Raw genomic sequence first — 13,180 nt, forward strand, 5'->3', positions numbered from 1 at the left:
GCCCAGGCTGGAGTGCAGTGGCCCGGATCTCAGCTCACTGCAAGCTCCGCCTCCCGGGTTCCAGCCATTCTCCTGCCTCAGCCTCCGAGTAGCTGGGACTATAGGCGCCCGCCACCTCGCCCGGCTAGTTTTTTGTATTTTTAGTAGAGACGGGGTTTCACCGTGTTAGCCAGGAGGGTCTCCATCTCCTGACCTCGTGATCCACCTGCCTCGGCCTCCCAAAGTGCTGGGATTACAGGCTTGAGCCACCGCGCCCGGCCAATTTATATTTTTCTTAACAAAATTCTGAAAGCAAAAAGAGTAACAGAAAATATTGTCTAACTTCTTTGTATGCATTTTTAATGATATTTATGACAGTCAAACTAAATGAAGATATAGAGTTGCTGAAGACATTTCTAAATCCTAGAAAAGAATGAATAAAAATAAAATTTTTACAAATTATACATATAACATTAGTACATATGTACAAATAGTATGTGTAGTACTAATGCACAGTAGAACAGATAGCTATTAATAACTAAATTCCTGAGAATTAGTGGTATATGATGGAATAATATTAACTACAGATGGGTGTTGATATGAGAATTTTTAAGGAGGCTTATAAAAAATCAAACAAATCATGCAATCTGAAGCCGTAAACATAGCTGTATTGTGAACTCGCTATTTGTTAGATTTGACTATTTGACACATTATGTTACTATCTATGTTAACAAATCACACATAAGAGCCAAATGAGTTATAAATTCCAACAAAGACAAATGAATAAAAATCTCAAATATGTGCATTTTCAACAGGAATTCAGAACTTTTAATTAACACCGTTCAAGTCACAAAATCCTTAACTGTGGGTTTTGCTGACGTTAATTCAGCTTATTATTTTAAAGCATTTCTACATATGTTAATTTGACTTTATGAGTAACATTTCATAATGCATGTAGACATGCCAGCCCAGGCATGCTTTTCCTAATTCACACTTCACTCATTTGATAGCATTTGGCTTTTAGCCTTCTGACTGTAATAACTTACCACGTGTAAATAAATGCCACATGATTCACACTCTGTTCTGTCTCATTGATTAATTATCTAAATACAACGAAAAAGGACAAAGTGTTGAAATCAACGATATATTAATTTACCACAAAACGTTTGGATGATTCATTCTCCATGAACTGACCTTCTCAAATTCTCTGATAGGCCACTAATAAAATACTTCAATATTACATTTCAAATAATAAAATTGAATGTGAAATGTTTCATGTAAGAAAACTGAATATAACAAAAATTTTAATTTATTCAGTGGATGGCACCATCAATAGTTGAAATCCAGAAATAATGAGAGCAGAATTCAGAGGATTATCTTTATGGATAAATCCAGCAAAACTTCAAGGCGTTAGATAACAATGGTAACACTTACAAAGCACTTAAAGTCTCATAGACATGCAATATTTTCCTTCCTCAGAGCTACATTAAGGCATAAATCTTTTTGCCATATCTTACATTAGATACAATAAGGACTGAGGCACATACCCAGGGTCTCAAGCTGGGTAAATGGCACAAACAGGACATGAGCAGAGTCTGAATATATATCTCACTCTTCTCTACCATGCTGCATTGTATCTACCCAAGCAACATGAGCAATGAAGGAATGGGTTGTGATGAGGACATTACTGTAAAACTATGAATTATTTTACTTTTATAATCATGCTGAGAAAGTTCCTTCTCAAACCAAGATTGTATGTACCTCACCTTCTTCTACAAATCTAATTGCTTTGCTTATCAATTAAAAATTTTATTTTCAATTCATTTTGGTATAAGACGTAAGGAAGAATATGCATTTTTAGTGGACTGCTAAAATCATTTATGGATTATTGGCTTCTTAAGGAAGATCTTGAAAAAAAGCAAGGCAAATACTGAATATTGCATGAAGTCAGATAGTAATAAGTTATTTGGTTCAAATTTTATGAAATATTCCGAAGGGCTTTATTTCATAAACTCAAAAAGATCTTATTCATTAAATAACCTGCTTAACTGCCTCAATAGTTTTAGAAGTAGTCGGCAAGTAATCATTCCATTTGTTTCTAATTTATTAGTAACATTCTTTTAATTAATAATAAACCTTTTATTATTGGTCTAAAGCAGTTGATCCAGTTGCCACAGCTGTGTAAATCCTCCCTGATCACCTAGCCATTTAGAACTTGAATAATAAATTGTGTTTTTGGCATTAAATCCTTTTGTAAATATATTAACACTTTTATATAAAATGACATCACTGAAGGTATGGAGAAAGTGTTCATTATGGAAATAAAATGTAAATAAACTACATTTTTTCATTTAAATTTCATGCTATTGTAGAAAACATGTTTTTGGGGAAAAGACACTCAAAACCAATAAGATCATTAAGGTGAATAAAGTTAATGTGATCTACTTCAACTTCCCTTGAGATATTAATTCAAGTTAACTGGGTGGGAGCCTGATCATACCTGTAGTCATGCATTGCTTAGCAATGAGAGTACATTCTGACAAATGCATCATTAGGTAATTTTGTCTTTGCCCATGAGTTTACTTTCAAAAATCTAGACAATATTACCCACTACAAAACAAAGTGATACGGTATAGCCTATTGCTCCTAAGCACAAATCTGTACAGCGTGTTACCATATTGAATACTATAGAAACACAGAAACATAGAAAAGGTACAATAAAAATATGGTATTAGCCCTGTGGAACAACCATCGTATATATGGTTTGTTCTTGACCTAAACATCATTATATGGCACACGACTGTATTTTTTAAAGGATCTAATATGCTTAAAACAGAAGAACCTTTTTTTAAAGAATGAAGAACTATGTTATTGCCCATTTTAATGTGTAGCTAATGTAAAGTGATAATAATTAACAAAATATATGTATAATAATAAAATGCAAAATTCCAAATTATGTCATTGTACATTAAAATTATTAGTAATTATGTACTGTATCACATTTTAATATCAATAGATAAATATACAATTCAAATAGAGAGTAATTTCAGATGTTTCACAGGCATTTTTTCATGAAGGTACTCTTTATTTTCATAAAATATTGTTATTCTCATTATACAAAACTTTTTTACAATTGAAGTTGACATTCACTGGAGAGATTTACTACACACGAATCATTAAAAATATTTTAGTTGAAGACATCATACATTTAACTGAGGCAGAATTTGTCTTAATATTGGGCTTGTTATTTAGATAAATTGGGGAACACAGGCTTTTAAATTGAAATGATAATGACAAAGTGGTCTGTTATTTAGTCATTAAGTGTAGTTACTAAGCTGTTCTCAGAATAAATTCCAAATTACAATAATTTTAAAAAGAACTAGATTCCACAATGTCTCTAAAGAGAAAGTGATTCTAGGAAATAAACTAATATGTATCAGAAGTTCTTTTCAGCTTTATGGTATTAGCAAATTGTGTTTTCTTTCAGTCATTTGTAATTGTGACTTGTTAAACTAGTATACTTCTGTTCAGTGTTCTAGTCACCATGGTTTATGAAATAATGAAGATAATAAAATAATAAAACCATGATAACTCTGAGATTATTTTGTGAAGATTCTTAACTAAGCAGCAGAATTTGTTGTTGTTGTTGTTGTTGTTGTTGTTGTTGCTGTTGGTGCTGAGACACAGTCACGCTGTGTCACCCAGACTGGAGTGCAGTGATGTGATCTTGGCTTACTGCAACCTCTCCCTCCCAGGTTCAAGCAATTCTTCTGTCTCAGGCTCCCAAGTAGCTGGGATTGCAGGTACACACCACCATGCCCAGCTAATTTTTATATTTTTATTAGAGATGAGGTTACACCATACTGGTCAGGCTGGGACTCAAACTCCTGACCTCAGGTGATCCACCTGCCTCGGCCTCCCAAAGCGCTGGGATAACAGCATGAACCACGGTGCCCAGACTACAAAGCAGATTTTTATAAATTAAAGATTGTTAGGAAGGCAACTAATATTATTATAGAATTCTGAGTGTTATTTGAAATTTTAGGTTGTGATTAAGACAAAAGGCCAAAAACTTATGCTGATGAAAGCTGTTAGGGATTTAATGTGAATACATACTAACACACAAATTATTTTCTTCATGCTTATGGAATCATTCTGTATATTTGAAGACTGCACTGTTTCAAGAAAGCAGTATCATAAGATCACATTTTGGTAGGTCAGTAGCTCTCACTTTTATCGTGATCGTGTTTTAATCATTTTCTCCACTGTTGCAAACAAGTTAATTTGCGAATCAATCTCATGTAACATAGAGCATCACACATCGGAGCCTATTGTGGGGATGGGGGAGAGGGGAGGGACAGCATTAGGAGATATGCCTAATGTAAATGACGAGTTAATGGGTGTAGCACACCAACATGGCACATGTATACACATGTAACAAACCTGCACATTGTGCACATGTACTCTAGAACTTAAAGTTAAAAAAAAAAAAAAAAAATTAAAAAAAAGTGAGATCTTTTCAATTCAGAAAAAAAGGTAAAAAAGCAAATAGCTTTAGTTGTAATAGTAAGTAGGTTTTCAGTATTTGAGGTACTAGTGGGGGAAATCATGCTTTAAGTCTATTGGAATTATTCAGAATTTATGAGTGTTATAACGTAAAATAGAGAAATATGAATAAAAATTTACGATAACAATTGTTATTTAAAATTTAATTTAAAAATAGTTGTAAATACAGGCAGAATATAACTTTTATCCTTGAGAAAAAAATTGGATATTGTTCCTTCTAGTGAAGTCACTTGAAAAATATTTGTTAATATTGAGCACATCTAACAATTCAAGATTAAGATGTACTTGTTTGATATAAAGTTTGAAAATCCATTTAAAATCAAAAGTGATATTATAAAATCTATAATGTGATATATAATTTCTAAAGATTAATATTTTACAAATATTATTTGAAGACATCTTTCTTATGAAGTTTAAATGAAAATTATTATTTTAATACTACAATGTAAATACCACTCCAAACTTCCTTTTGACACTTACCATTTTGTTACGTTTACTACTATAGATTTTTATTAGTTTGCATATAAAGGAAACTAAAAAATAGAATATATATTTATTGGAATTTTAAAAGTTTTTAAAACATGTGACAACTCAATTTTATTTTCATGCTGTTTTACAAACTATAATACATAAGTTAATTATAACTGCTTCTAAATTAGGCTTAGTTTACTATCCAAGACTAGAATTTGCAAAATAGCATGATAGTTAAAATTTGATATTCTGAGTCCTGAATTTATCACTTATTAGATATCAGCAAATGTTTCAATCATCAACTTCATCATCCATTAAATTATCATAATAAGCAAACATATTTCACAGAGTTATGAGATTTTATATACATATATGTAATTGTTCAACACAATAGTAAAAAAGTCAATTATTTTCACTTGTCCTAGCCTATCAGATCAAATACAAAGTAGATGTCTACTGTGTTATCCCGCATTATCTAAGTACATGTAACTCACTAAGATAAATAAATCCATCAGATAAATAACATCAATTAGGAATTATAGATTTATGAAAGGTATCTCTTTAATAATAGTAATACTTGAAACTCAAAATCACTCCTTGATCCATGGGCTACACAATGAGTGTTGTCTTAGTTGCCAGGAAAAGCACATTTATCTCTTGTACATCTTCATCAGAGTTCTTGGATGACATTGCACATTGTCAACAAGCAGTAATATTTTGAAAGAAATATATTTTTCTGAGCAGTAGATCCCAACAGTAGACTTAAATTATTCAGTAAAACATGCTGCAAACAGATACGCTATCATTCAGGCTTTGTTTTTCCATTTATAACGCATAGGCAGAGTAGATTTACAATAACTTTCTATCTGCGAATGATGTATACATTATTCAGATGGGATATTTCAGCTTCCTTCCGTTATTGTATTGCTGCCTATTTCATCCTTCAGATGTCAATCTTTGCATTACATACTGAAGTGCTTTGGGTTTTGATGCATTTATACTTATAATTCTTGTTTCTTCTTGCTGAATTGACACTTTTACTATGCTATACTGATGATCTTTGTCTCATGACAATCTTTAACTTATAATCTATTTTGCCTGATATAAATGTATTTTATTAGGTATCAATTCTGCTCCTTTTTGATTACTATTTCCATGAAATATGTATTTCAATCTCTTCACTTTCAACCTATTTTCATCCTCAAATATAAGATTAGTCTCTTATATGCAGCATATTGTTGGGTCTTTAAAAAAATTCATTTAAGTACAAGCACTGTATATCTTTGACTGCTGAGATTAATTTATTTATAGTTAAAGTATTGATAGGAAAGAACTTACTATCGCTATCAGTCATTGGTCTCTGTCTTATTTATAATGTTCCTGTTCTCTCTTATCTTGTTGCCTTTATTTGTGGTTTAAGGATTTTTTTATAGTGATACGTTTTTATTCTTCTCTCTCTCTCTCTTTAATTTTAATTTTGAAGAGACAGAGGTTTGTTAAGTTACCTAGGCTGGTCTTGAACTCCTGGCCTCAAGAAATCCTTCTGCTTCAGAATCCCAAAGCACTAGGATTACAGGTGTGAACAATCATGCTGGCCCAATTCTTCTCTCTTCAGCTTTTGTGCATCTATTACAGAATTTTGTGTGTGTATGTAGTTGCTATGAGGCTTGTATCAGACTTGCTATCACTATAATAGTCTATTTTAAGCTGAAAACAACTTTGATTATATACAAAAGTTCTCTACTTTTCATCCTTCCCCACACTTGGTGTCATGGTTTATTTATTTTTTTTTTTTAATTTGCATCCATTAAGAAGATTTGTGGTTATGATTATTTTTAACAGTTTCATCTTTTAATTTTTATACTAGAGTTAAAATTAATTTATACAACACCATTAAAGTGTTACAATATTCTATGCCTGTTTATGTAGTTACCTTTACCAGTAATATTTATATTTTCATATGCTATTGTGCTACTGTTTAAAATGTACTCACTTAAAATTGAAGATTTCCCTAGTATTTCTTGTAAAGTGGGTATAGTAGTGAAAAATTCTCTTATTTTTGTTTATCTAGGAAAGTCTTCATTTTCCTTCATTTTTGAAGGACAAGTTTTTCAGGTATTCTTGGTTGACAGTTTTTTTTTCTTCCAGTACTTCTAATATATAATCCCACTCCCTCTTGCCCTTCAAGATTTACACTGAAAAATCTGCTGATAGTTACATAAAAATTCCCTAGTATGTGGTGAGTTGCTTTTCTCTGGCTGCTTTCAAAATCCTTTCTTTGTCTTTGATGTTTGACTGTTTGACTATAATGAATCTCAGTGTAGGTCTCTTTAGATTGAACGCATTTGGTGATTGTGGCTTCTTGTATTTGTATGCTTACTTCCCTATACATATTTGGGAAGTTTTCAACCATTATTTCCTTTTCTTGAGACAGGGTCTTTCCCTGCTGCCCAGGCTGGAGTGCAATCGTGCAATCTTGACTCACTGCAACCTCCATCTCCTGGGTTCAAGTGATTCTCCTACCTCAACCCCCAAGTAGCTGGGATTACAAGCATGTGCCAACAAGTCAGGCTAAATTTTGTTTAAATTTGGTATTTGTTGTAGAGACAGGGTTTTACCATGTTGGCCAGACTGGTCTCGAACTCCTGACCTCAAGTGATCTGCCCTGCTTGGCCTCCCAAAGTGCTGGGATTATAGGTATGAGCAACTGCACCCAGCCTCAGCCATTATTTCTTTAAATAGACTTTATGCATTTTGTTAGTCTCTTGTCTTTATGAAACATTCATTGTGTATATACATATTATCTCTCCTGTTAGGGTCCCATAGGTCCCATAGGCTTTCTTCATTCTTCTTTTTCCCATTTAACTGGATTGAGTCTGCCATTGAAATTATCTATCAAATTTCAGTTCACCCATTATATCCTTCAGCTCTATAATTAAGTTCTCTCTTTTTTTTAACTGTTTCTATTTATCTGTGGAAATTTTAACTTCGCATTGTTTTCCTCAGTTCATTTAGTTGCTTCTCTATATCCTCTTGTAGTTATCTAAGCTTCTATAAGAATTATTTTGAATTTTTTGGGGTAAGCCATTTGGTAGCACCAAGGGTGGGAAGGGTTGCTGCTTAAACTGCATAGTAAGGTGAGACTACTGGCTACTGTCCATGATCAGTGAAGGCTACCAGCTAGGCTCTGAAATTGGGTGGAACTGCTTGCAAGATTTCAGAGTTGCAGAGAGCGGAGCTAGTGACTGGGCTCCATGATCAGAGAGGACTTCTGACTGGGCTCTGGTTGAGTGAATTCATTTATTGTGCTTTGGCTTGGGCAGGACTCGTGACTTGGGTTCAGAGTGGAGCAGGACTGTTGACTGGGCTCTGCCAGTGATAATGGATACTGATTGAGCTCATTGTCCTGTTGAAGCTGCAGGCTGGACTACTAAGTTGGGCTGGGCAAGGCGGTTATTGGAAGAGGCTGCTGCTCTGGTTGTCTAGTCACGGAGAGCTGATGGCTGGGTTTCTTGGTGAGACAGGGCCACAAGTTGCACTCCCTAGTTGGACAGGGGTATTTTGGGGGTTGTCTCATTCTGTCAAAGTCCCTGGTAAAGTGAGGCCACAATGTGGGACTATCATCAAGATAATACACACAGGCCATTGTGAGCCCCTGTGCCTTTTTCTATTCCCTTTTTCCCCCACATGGTCTACTTGTGCCAGTTCCCACGCTATTCCATATGAGGCATGAGAGAAGTGGGCCTCTCAGCAGTGCCCCAAAATGCTATGAAAGTTGGATGTATATCTCACTCTCTCTTTTCCACTGGAGAAATTGTGGGCCAAGGGGATTTTTCTTGATGTGATGTTGTGCTGGGAGGAGTACTGCGGACAAAGTGACAAAGTGAAAATGTTTATCTTATCCTTATTAAGGTGGTTTCTTTTGTTTTTCATGCTCCACTGGAATGCTGAAATCTCTCTTCTAGGTTCTAGGATTCTCACGGAAGCATTCTCATCAATGAATAATTAGTACTTTGTTTCCCCCTTTGAGGGACCTAGGACTGAGGACTTCCTATTCTGCCATCTGACTGACATCACTTTTCTACTCGTGGAGCTTCTGTTAATTTATTGACAACACCCATCAGCAATTCTGCAAAAAAGGGGAGATAATCAGAAAAAAAGACAGAAAAAATTCCATAGAATCATATTTGTTGTTTATGGGATATGGTGTTTAGGCATTGATTATAAGGGTCTGAGGATCTATGGCCAACTCTCTGCAAATAACTACAAGATTAGCATGTGAAAGAGAGAAAACAAAAATTGTACATGATTGCTATTGTTTGAAATAATCTCAGATGTAAATTTACAGTCAAAATAAAGTAGCATTTGGAACACAGCAAAAGAATGAATAAATACACTGCCTTGGAGAATTATGTGGTTTCTCTCAATAGCAATCTTTGAGAAGAGTCTTAATAAATACTCAGAAGAGGATTTGGAGATTAATAAAATAAAATAAGGAATGAGTGATTGAGTGTCTTTCAAACTCTTAGATTTTATTATTCAATTAGTTCACTTTAGTCATCAACATATAATTTCTTTTATAACCCAGTATTCTACAACATGTTTATAGTATATTAACATATAATAGTAATATTTTACAAAACATTAAAATATCTAGGAGCATAAAATATTTAAATTTTGAAATTGCATATTATATAGGGAAGTCTAGTGTTACTGACTTGCTATATGATCAATAATTAATATAAACACACAGATACATACACATATTTCATAGACACACAGTATAGACTCATAAACATACATGCATAGCATGCAGACACATTGCACACACACTGCATAAACGTACACATTTCTGGGGCAAAATGCTGAAAGAATTCAAATAATATAAATGTTTTCAAATATGAAATACAAATGGGGCAGAATTTTTAAAATTCTGGTTAATGTTCTCTATAATGGTTGCGTGACAGTCAAACAAGTTTTTTTTTCTAGGATCAAAATTTTAATGCAGGACACACAAACATGAAATATCAATTAAAATATAGAAAAACGAGATTTCATTTGTTCTACAAGACTTCTTTTACAGTATAATATAGGCCACAGGAATACTGTATTAAAAAGAAATAATATTATTTATTTTACTATTAAAAATAAACATGAAAGTATATTTCTTATAATATAGATCTATATAGAATTGGATCCTGTTAAATACCAAATGATAATTTAATTATTTATTCTCACAAAAGTATTATAATATGTCTCATAATTACGTAACTTTAGAAATGACTATAACTCATAATATATAATTATGATTATAATGAAAAATATCTACTCAGATAATTATAAGCTGTCTCTCAATGGATTTATACTTATTTACATATATCTACTTATATCAATCTATCTAGAGAGATTGATATAACAATCACACAATACACAAAACAAATACAATATTTAGAAATATATGCATACATTTTTACACAAATATACAAGTAATTAACTGTGTGATTAAATATAACAAGTAATTAACTGTGATAATCATAGTTTTATCTAGTTATACACATATGAGTACATGTGCATGTGTGCACAAATATGTGAAAGATACAATATATAAACATTCATAATTTATGCATACATGCATAAATACAAATAGATATATGAACAAATATATTAAACATATATCATGTTAAGTATTTATTCATATGTACCCATTTGTTTTCATTATTTAAATACTTATCCACCTAAATGTATTTGTAAATGTATAACTCAAATATTCTGGATAACCCAGATTGATACTTTGCATTAAATTGATACAAGATAGAATCTAGTAAATGCTTATTTATTCAGATATAGTCTGATAAATATATATTTAATATTTTTAATATTATATATAATATATATTTCATATTTCTGAATTAAGATTAAATAAATTGCATAAAAGGCAGATTACTTTTCTTGGGCAAACATACACTTGCTATGTTCAAAGGAAATAAAAAATCCAAAACTTAACTCATTTAGAATTTATTACATACAAAATAAATTTTAAAAATAAAAATGAAAAAAATCAAGAAATTAAGATACATTAGAATGTCACAATAAACTCATTTTATTAAATTATATTTCTTACAATTAAGAGTAAACATTTCTCAGCAAATTAACAACCCCTATTGAATTTTCACTGTTGTTAAATTTGCAGATGATTATTAGGTAGGGAGGTAGGTAGATAGATAGATAATTTGTGAAACTTCACATAAACCTTACAAAGATTGTTGTTAAAGATGAATTTGAAATAAAAACCACTGTATATATCTATGTACAGAAAATGTTAACTCTCCCTTAATCTGTTACTTTTGCATTCGGCTTTTGCAAAGAAATCTCTTTCTTTGGAAAACTTTTAGTTTTAAAAATTTTCCTGAAAGGTTATGTTTTCAATAAATCAAAACTCTTTGCAACTGAAACCCATACAAATACATCTTTTCACAGATTTCACTCTTCTGTTAAATAGATGAAAACTCATATTTTAACTCATACATATGATCTTTACAAATTAAATTTTCTTTCTTCAGTGAGATTAATAAAAAGCAGTTTAAGCATATTGAAGCATCTGGGGCTTTATTAGTTTTCTACATTGAATTACATTAAAATGAATATTTTTTCTTGCCTAAGTTATTTCAGTCTCTGTTGATATTAGTGATAGAAGACATTGAGTTTTCAATATAATTTTCTGATATTTAATAATTGTTGGTTTATAGAAAATCTATCTTATAAATCTTTGCCAGTTGGTATTTTGCCCAGTGGAGAATTTGCAACCACAGGCTTATCTCTAAGTACTGGCAATCTGTAATTTGAGTAGTCATAACTTGATTAATTATATTCAAACAATTGTAGATCTGGTCTAATGACCACCAGCCTGTGGTTTTGTGACCACCTTTCCCCTCATTGTCACAGTAACGTTTTCCACTTCTGCCTCTTTTTTCATTCTTAAACCCAGTAGCTTCAAATATGCCTGTCTCTTTCAGGTATTAAGGCATGCGCTAATATTATTTACATATCTACCATGTGAGTCTCTGTCTCTCTATTTTGCCGCATTCTTAACAAAATCTATGTTTACAACACATCTTATCCCACACCTGGTCCTCAGTTTTTGCTTTGATCCTGCTTTTTGCATTGCCTGTCACTTTGAACTTGATTCTTAGTACTAGATTACTGTCTTTGTTCTACACTTTTCTGACCCCCTGATCCCCTTGAATAAATCTCTCTCAATCTAGCCAAGTCCTTCTGAATGGTAGTTGTAGAAAATGACCACAGGTGATGCTCTTGGCCAACTACACCAATATCTGAAATAAGATGCTAACCTTATTTTTGCTGCTCACCTCCTACTTCTTGTTCAATTCAGCTCTAATTTCTTCTTTAATCCAGCTGGTAGCCCCTACTGTATTTTCACTTCTCAACACAGCATACACTAAATTATATCTGACATTTTTATCATTCTCTTCTCCCCTAACCTCTCAAGATTATTCTAGTCTTGCAGGTGCAGCTCAAATTATAACTCTTCCATAAATCTTCCCAACGACTAGCTTAAAATTAATGTTTCCATTTTTTTACTTACATAAGTCTGTTCCTTGTACATCTATCACAATTTGCTCTCAAATATGCTCTAATATACTCCTGTATATGTGTCTCTTTCACTGGATTATAAGCCAAGAAAAATATTTAATTGCTGTTGTCATCAATAAATTATATACATTAGTGTTTGCAGACAGAAGGACTCAGTGAATTTAAGGTATATATTTACAGTCATGCACCACACAATAATGTTTTAACCAATGACAGACCACATACGGGACTGTGGTCCTATAAGATTATAATACCATATTTTTATTGTATCATTTCTATGTTTAGATATACAAATACTGTTGTGTTATAATTGTCTACAGTACTTGGTACTAACATACTGAACAGACTTGTAGCATAGGAGCAATATGCTATACCATATAGCCTAGGTCTTTAGTAGGCCATACTATCTTAGTTTATACAATCTATGATGTTCACAAAACACAGTCACTAATGATTCATTTATCAGAGTAAAACGCCATTATTAAGCAACACATAACTATACTGTATTTGAAGAAAGACCTCAGATGCAGAGGGTGAATTTAATCATAATCTT

The sequence above is a fragment of the Rhinopithecus roxellana genome, chromosome 1 (assembly GCF_007565055.1).
Source record: "Rhinopithecus roxellana isolate Shanxi Qingling chromosome 1, ASM756505v1, whole genome shotgun sequence".
NCBI classification, from domain to species: domain Eukaryota; kingdom Metazoa; phylum Chordata; class Mammalia; order Primates; family Cercopithecidae; genus Rhinopithecus; species Rhinopithecus roxellana.